This window comes from Fukomys damarensis, unplaced genomic scaffold, assembly GCF_012274545.1.
Source record: "Fukomys damarensis isolate Sample0158 unplaced genomic scaffold, DMR_v1.0_HiC HiC_scaffold_11, whole genome shotgun sequence".
NCBI classification, from domain to species: Eukaryota; Metazoa; Chordata; class Mammalia; order Rodentia; family Bathyergidae; genus Fukomys; species Fukomys damarensis.
In genome coordinates this window covers 48115644-48124392 of record NW_022900923.1, presented here as the reverse complement: position 1 = coordinate 48124392, position 8749 = coordinate 48115644, and positions in this window count along the sequence as shown.

Sequence of the window (8749 nt, the reverse complement as noted above, 5' to 3'; positions counted from 1 at the left end):
GAGCCGGGCGCCCCCTCGTGGAGAGCGCTTCGCCGGCCTAAGATCCTCGCGGCCGGGCAGGAGCTGTCTGTTGACTGACTTGGTGCGACTGGAGACGCGTTGTTGTGAGCCGGGGTTCCCGCAGGGACCGGCAACCTTCTGTTACTTCTCGTTGAGAGGTCGGGGAAGCGCCAGTCCGCACTTGTGTGCCGCGAGGACACAGCCGGGACACGGTGAGAACACGTCCGGGTATAATATAGTCTTTCCATACTATGGAATATTATTTGGCCTTAAAAAGGAAGAAAGTTTTGTTCCATGCTGCAACACGAATCAGCCCTGAGCAACTGTGTTAAATGAAATACACCAGGGGCTGGGGAAGGAGAGAGGGTGTTATGGTACAACCTCTTTATCCTCGGCTTCACTCCATGTAGTTGCAGTCTTCTGTGGTCAATTGTGGACCAAAACTGTTAAATGGAAAATTTTAGAAATAAGCAACACATAAGCAGGGTGTGGTGGTGCACACCTGAAATCTCAGTACTTGAGAGGCTGAGGCAGGAGGATCTCTGGAAGTTAGAGGCCAGCCGGGTCTCCTTACATAGGGAGTTCAAAGCCAGCCTGGACTACACAGCAAGACCCTGTCTCAAAAGAAAAAAAAGAATAAAAAAAGGTCAAAAAGAGTAAAGAAATAAGCATCATGTGAGTTTTAAATTGCTTTCCAATTTGAGTAACGTGCTATTTCCACCTGGGACATGGATTGTCCTTATGTCCAGCGTGTCCATGCTGCATTGGCTCCTGCCCTTCGGTCATCCGGCCAACTGTCCCAGTGACCCTTGTGTCACTCACTAACGGCCCCAGACCTCAAGAGCAGCTCTGCAGGGGAGGCACCAGCTCACAAAACATAAAAGCAGGTGACTCTGACGTGACACGGCAATGCCTCAGGACGCGGAGGAGGAACAGTAGCCTCAGGTTAAAATAGCGTCTGAAGGGCTGGGTCTGTGTGGACAGTGGTCCACTGGGGGCCTTGGACAGAGCCCCTGGGGATACCGGGGTGCTGTACTGTTCAACAGGGACCAGGTCCGGTTTTGTAAGCCAACGAAGACCTGGAGAACATAGGGTTGTGACAAAGGCTCCACTGCGGTCGGGGGCTGATAGTGGGGGTTGGGGGAACGCGGTACTTTGAACCTAAAACTGCTCTAAATAAAAGTTCAATAATTTATCTTTTTAAGAGTAAAAAAATATTTATTGAAAGATAGCTTCTGTCTAAGAGAGATGGAAGAGGGACCAGAAAATGGGTTCCCCAAAAAGTTTAATGATTTAGAAAGAAAGGTTCTGGAGTGGATGACCGTGATGGGTTACAGCAATGTGAGTGTACTCAGTAGTAACGATGCTGGGTGCCTGCAATGGTTATGTGCGCAGCCACAGTTAAACAGAAAGAGAGAAAGAAAAGAAGAAGGGGCTAGAAGAGGGTTGTAGTTTAGAAATCAGAGACTAAGGCATACTTAAACGCATCACAAGTAGAAGTGACAGTCATGACTTTGATGCATTTTAAATATTTTATATTAAAAAAGAAACCATCTTAATTTAAAAAATCATTTAAAGCACAGAGGAAAGCATGCTCATCGGTTGATGGCGGGGGTCATGTGACACGGAAGGAGAAAGCAGAGACTAACAGGTAGCTTGGCACTGTGTTCTGTAGGCCACCCCCGTCTGGTGTGGAAGGGCAGTGGCCTCCGCCCAGGGGGACCCCGCCACTGGCCTGGGCCGTGGGCATTTGAGTAGAAAGGTGGCCGTGTTTGTTTTACTCCTTCACCCTCTAAGAACCATTTTTACTACCCTCCCAACCACCAGGTACAGCCGGCGAGGGGAAAGAACATGGAAACACTTGCCTCGGGTTGACATCCTTCGCTTTCCCTGCCAGCAGGGGACAGCTGTGGGCAGTGTTCACTCCTGGGTCAGGGCACTACAGGTCCCAACACAAACTTGAGACAGGGTGGCACCAGGAAGAGGGGAATATGGGCCCAGGGAGCACCAGCCAAGCGGGTTCAATGGGCGCTGCTGTCCCCCGGGAAAAGGGGTCTCAGGAAAGAACCGGCCTCATTCCTCAATTCAGACACAGCATGGGCCAGTGGAAACTGTCAGCCAAAAAGCAGGATGAGGGGAAATAGATGGAAAATTACTAAGAGGGAAACACATAGGGTAAAGATTCCAGCTGAACAGCCCCTGAAAACATAGGGTTTCTCCCACAGGTGTAGCATTATTAAAATGTGTGTCACTTTTATCACGTGTTGTCACATGCACCACTTTCACTGCGCGTGTCATGTATGTCACATGAATATTTGGTCTTCCTCCTCGCTCAGTTTCTCCCCCCACGTTCTCACAATGTACATCTGGCCCCAGAAGTGCAGGCAGCGCCTCTGTGGAGGGCCAGCTGTGTCTACTCTGACCCTGTCTGCCTGGAGGGAGTGTCGACCCCACAGGCTGAGGGTCCCCACCTCCAACCCCAGTCTCAAGGCCTGGGTTCTTATCTAGCTTGACTGACCTGCTAGTGTACTGCACAGAGCTCAGGGAAACGACTTACCCCGGTTCTACTTGCTGGCTTCCTGTAAAGAAGGGAGCAGTGGACACAGGAGGGGTGCATAGGACCAAGCTTAGGGCCAAGAGCCTCCACGCCTGCCCCAGGGGCTACCGCCTAGCACCCTCTCGCGTCCCGCCCTCTGCGTGACTCTGAACCCCATCCGCCAGTGCTTGGCAGTAGCCCCACCTGCCCTTGGTGATCAACCCAACCTGCAGCCATTCCATGCCTGAAAAGGCTGAGGTCCCCGCCCTCTGAGCCTGCCGGCTCCACCTGGACCCACCGGCCAACCCCGAGCACACAGAGCATTTATCACTGTGGGGAGCCCCGGGGAACTAGGGGTCCCATGCCTGGAAACCAGGGGAGGACCAGATACCCACTCTGACACATGGCACATGCAACGAGAGTGATGCATGTGACAACACACGTGACAAAGATGATACACAGTTTAATAATGGTACAGCCGGTAAGTGTGTGGGAAGCATTGTGTGACAGACACGGTATAGATGACAAGGTGGCGAAATGACACACATGGAAGATGACCAGTGACACACTTCCCCCTTCTCTCCCAGAAGCAGGAAGGTCAGGGATGCCAAGCCAGGTAAGTTCCCAGAACCCCAGCTTCATCTTGAGGCTGCTGAGGACTGAAGGCTGCAGCACAGATGGGGAAGGGGCCGGAGGGAAAACACAGGTGCCTCCAGGGCTGAGGGTCACTGTGGCTCCGTCAGAAACCACAGCAGAGGGGAAAGACAGGAAGGTTACAAATGCTGAAGGAACAAAACCCACCCACTTAGCAACCCACGTCCCGCAACATTCATCTTCAAACACGAAAGCAACACTGGAGGGAATTCACAGCCAAACGGACCTACTCAGTGTGAAATATTAAAATGATTCTTCACAAAGAAGGTCAACGATAGAGGTTAAAACTCAGGTCTCCAAAAGGAAGCGTGTAGGAGAGCGGTTCGAGAGTAGAGAGTAAAATTGTTTATTGCTGTTTTATAAAACTGATCTAAAAGCTTGTTAAAAGATATAGTGGTAGCTATACATTAGGCGACCACAGCACGCAGATGAAGAAAAGGAATGCTTATCACTGCCCGAGGGACAAGGCACAGGACAAGGCACCGGAGGCTGCAGAGGGGCCTAAGCGCAAAGCTCTGCGTGTTATCTGAAGGCAGACAAGGCGCTGCTTCAGCTTTTCAGAAAGAACATAAATGATATATTAAGAGTGGCGATGAAATAGGATCAGTGTATGCTCAATGAAACCCACGGGACATAGAAAGAGAGAAGAAAAGTGAAACAAAAAGCAAGTGTCAAGAATAGAAAACATTTATAAATATGGTAGGTGGAAATCTATGTCACCGAGGTCCTCAAATGTGAGGGCTTTAACTACACCAATTAAAACACACATTTTCAGGTTGGATTTTATAAAACAAGACCCAACTAACTGTATGTTGTCTATAAGAAACAGGCTTTGTACATAAAGTAAAGAAGAAAAGTCTCAAATCAATAACCTTAGGTTCCATTCTAAAAATGAATGGATGATTAGAGCTAAAATAAGTAGAAGAAAGGAAATAATAAAAACTAGAAACAGAAAAACAATAGGGAAAAATCAAAGAAACAAAAAGCTATTTCTTCTGAAAAGATCAATAAACCTGATGAGCCTTTAGGTTACCTGGTTAAGAGAAAGTCAAAGTCACAAATTTCTGGTGTCAGAAGGCAGTGGATGACGCCATCTTGTGGGCACCCACAGGTGCTGAGATAACAGTGTACACCAGGGCCGTCTCTATGCCAAACGGCCCAACAGCCGATGAGAAAGGGACGGAGTTCTCAGATTCGCAAACTACCAGGAAAAAACAGATAATCAGAAGAACGTTACTATCAGCTAAGAAGTTGAATTCATCAGTAAAATCATTTCTACAAAGAAAACTACAGGTCCACTTAGGCCGTTAGCAAATCCTATCAAAGCCTCTAGGGAGACATAATACCAGTTCCAAATCTATACAGACCATTTGAAGTATTTAATTTTTTGAGTGGCTATAATACCAGCATCATTCTGATGCCAAGATCAGAAAAAATATAAGAAAGGGAAAATATAGACAAATACTAATGAAGAGGGAATATTCTAGATAATACTTTGGCAAATCAAAACCAACAATATGTTAAAAAGGGCGAGACATGGTGGCATATACCTGTAATCCCAGCACTCTTGGAGGCTGAGGCAGGAGGATAAAAAATTTGAGTCCAGTCTATGCAATTTAGCAATTTAGTGAGACTCTGTTTCAAAATAAAAAGTTTAAAAGGAATTGGTGTGTAGCTCAGTGCAAAGGGATTCAATCCCTACTGCCAATATATGTTAATTTGTCCTGACGAAATGAGCTTTAACCCAGGAATGTGAGATTTTCCAAACAATGTAATTCACCATATGAAGAGACGAAAAGTAGAAAACCCTGTGATCATCCTGACCAAATATTCACAACATCCATTGCCCTTCAGATGATTCACCAAACTAGGAACAGAAAGTAACAACCAGATGACAGCACCTGCAAACAAGGGACAGCTACCTCTGCTTAACACTGAAGAGCTGAATGATTCCCTGGGATCAGGACAAGACATCAGTCCTCACTCTTGCCACTTCTGTGGCCTTCGAGCCGGGAATACCAGGCAAGAAAAGGAAGGAAGAGGTGAAATCATCTTCGCAGAGATGTCATGATCTTCAATATATAAAATCTCACGGAACACATAAAAGAGACACTAGAAGTAAGAAATTAGGTTAGCACACTTGCAACACGTGAAGCTCAGGTTTACTCCTGTGTGCTGATAAATACTGGACACGCTGAAATGAAGAAGGTTGTCCGTGCCAATCAAGTGCAGGTGAGGATGAGGGAGCTGCCGCAGCCACACGCCGTGGGTGAGTTGGACAGTGTGGCTGCTGTGAGCACAGGCTTGGTCTGCCCGCTGACCCGCAGGGAAGCCGGTCAACAGAGTCAGGGTGGCAGTGGGGAGAGAAGCTTACCACTGAAACGACCCTGGTCTTTGGAAGACTACAGCATAAGCGACCATCTTCTCAGGAGGCTGGTTTAGGGCGTGTGCACTGCTGTTGGATCATAAACTAGCAGGCACCTTCCCACAGGCGGAGGTTTGTGGCGAGATGGCACACGTCTGATCCTAACCACCTGGTCGTGAAATGCTTTTCAGTTCTGCAAATCTCAAGAACAAAGGCTGTCCTTTCCTCAAGCTATTCTTGTCCCTGTTGAGGTTGCCCACATGCAATCCCTGACTATTACACAAGGCACAGGATGGGGGTGGCCGCCCAGGCCCTCTTGCAGATCACCTAGCTCACAGTAATCAAAGAAAACATCCTTCAGCCGGTCACTGGGAGGACAAGGGTCAGGTGCGGTCAGGCGGGAAATCTGCTCGAGGTCCAGGCTCAGTGCGCAACTTCGTAACCTCTGTGGCAAATGTTTCTGTGATTGCACACCCGCCACAGGATCCAGCTTCCATCCTAAGTATCTGCCAAAACGTCAGGCACTGTGCATTTGCAAGACCACCTTTATTTTCACATAACCAACCTCTCCATACCCCCACAGGCCCAGCCTGGGCGCTGTTCCCCTTATGCTACAGCCTAAGTCCCAACAGAGCCTCTCCTGGATGGCATGTTCTTGTCCATCCTTGATTTCCATCTCGAGTGGAGTGTTGTGAGCTGTCACACAGTAGGCGGCAGCAGAGCTATGCAGAACAGCCGGAGCCGCCATCGCTGGAGGTCAGAAGAGTCCTGAGCCCACCGGTAGCCGTTGGCTCTGAGTGGTGAGGTGGCTGGGAATACTAAAGAGCTAACAGCTGCTGGTCTTCAAAGACCACTAACGGAGCTACCCTTTGCCGGTTTGTGATTTCTGTAGGAACTCAGAAAGACCCCTCAGCTGACTGGTAACACTTTAGAAGCCAGTAGTGGGACTCTTCCCTTCAGAGGACACGAGGAGGAGAAGACAGTGGTAAGGGCCATCAGCAGGCTCCAGAGCCGGGCCACATCTGACTTCCATCTCACGTGTGGTAAGGACCCACAGTAGCTCGTGACACTGCAACATACACAAATCTCAGAACAATTATTCTAATTGGAAGAAGCCAGAACCTAAAGTGTGTATTTTGACGTGTGTGTTTGAAAATCATCACAGGCCCCTTTACCACATGCCCCTCTAAGCTAACCAAGAGTCAGGCATCCCCTTGAAAGGTAGCTCAAGGACAAGTAAAGAAACACAAAAAGCAGCTGCACAGAGACCACTGGAAGCAATGATGTTAGTTCACACAGCAACTTCGGGCTGGCTTGACCCCCCCAGTAAAAGCAGCCAGGAGCACAGGCCCAGAGGTTCTCCTTCTTTCCAGAGCCCCTACCCTGATTCCTTCTTACAGGGTAGCTATTTATCTTCTCATCCCCTCCTTCCTTTTCCTCTTTACAAATAAAGTGTCTTCCTTTTGTTAAACTTCGCCCCTCTCATTTTTTACAGGGACTGAGTTTATGATCCCGATGGGCTGCGCAGGCAGCAGAGCAGCAGCACTCGTCCCAAGGACAGGACATCTTTGGATCCCTGACCGGGAATCGGAGGCAACAGTAGGATGGCAATCCAAGCCTGTGTCATCAGCCAGAATTTAGTTTCTTCCTGGCTGTGCTGTCTGCTTCACTTTCAACACAGTCAAAACTAGACGAGTCCAAAGTCACCGTCGCCTGGGACTCCGACCAGCAGCCCAAGGTCTACTATAACGCAGTGCAGTGTCCGCTAAGGACCCCAGTGCCCACCCCGGGCAGCACGCCTGCTGCAGTGCCAGCCTGTGTCTCGGCAGCACCCACAGCCAGTGTGGTCTCCAGAGAACAGTGCCCTGCAGCACACGGGGTGACCCAGGCGGCCGGGAGCAGGAGGACAGCGGCAGGGTGCTTCTGCTGGCCATGCGTGTTGCCTCGAAAGCCTTGAAGTCCACACTACACTGCCTGCTCCCTCTGCTCCTGGATTGTTCTGTAAACCTAGCCCCTCCTCCAGAAAGCCAGAACTGCACCGGCGCTCGCCCTGTGGGACAAGCTGGGAGGAAGTAAGGTCGGGATGCGGACAGGGCAGGCGAAGTAAATCTGCACAGACTGCGGCCCCAGCTTCGAGAAAGCTGCCTCCTCTCGGAGGGAACAGGTAGAAAGAGGGCATCTCCACCAGGACCAGCCCCAGGGGCTGGGGACAGCGGGCCACAGCAGTCTTCTGACCGCTCTGCTGCGAGCCCATGGCCGAGTCTGGACTTCCTCCCCGATTTGCGCCACGCCGAGTATCTGGGTGGGGAGGAAGCGGCCAGAACGCGGCCTGCATGGGCACTGTCTGCACCTGACTGCCTCTCGCACCTGCGCAGGGTCAGCTCCGCAGCAGATGACACCACGGGCAAATCGGCTTAGCTTAGTGGGTCTCCACGGCAACCTCGCGGGCCTCCAAGTGCTCGGCAGGGAGCTCAGCGCCAGCCTCCAGGGGCTCCTGCTCCGCCAGCACCGCCCAGCTGCTTCCCTCGGGCCTCCCTCAGGGCTGCCAGCTCGGGCAAAACTTCTCAGAGACACAAAGGGCAAAAGGCGGCCAGCAGCAGGAGATGAGGAGGGAGGCGGAGAGGATGGAGTCCACCCTCCCAGCCTCTAGTGCCTACCGCTGCGCAGCGTTCTGCTTTTCCCAGTAAGAGCCAGACGCTCTTCTTCCAGCCTGGGAACCAAAAATTGGCTCTGAGATCAGGACCCTGAGAAAGCCAGGTAAGTGGGAGCCTGCCCACCCCGCCGAGCTCAGCTGCGCCACTAGGAGCCAGAGCGGAGGCTGGGCCACTGGGGGTGGCCGGCTGGGAGCAGTCAGGAGTAGGGATCCGGCAATGACCACGACGGCTAGGTGACGCAGGTGTGTGGGGCAGGCGGTGAGTCCTGGTCAGACATGCAGGAGGCAGACCAGGCAGGCTGGCCCACAGCGGGGCTCCAGGGGACCATCAGGCGGGACGTGGTAGGGTCTGTTGGGGATCAGCCCTTTCCAGGGAGCATGTGCCCCTCCGATTGTACATGTGCCCCAGAACAAGGAGGACTGAGTGCCCGCCGCTCTGTACGCTGGCATTCACTGAGAACCGTGGCAAGCACCTACTGTGTGCCAGAGTGGCCAACGGACACAGCTCCTGCCCTCACAGTGGTCACAACTGGGTGAGGCA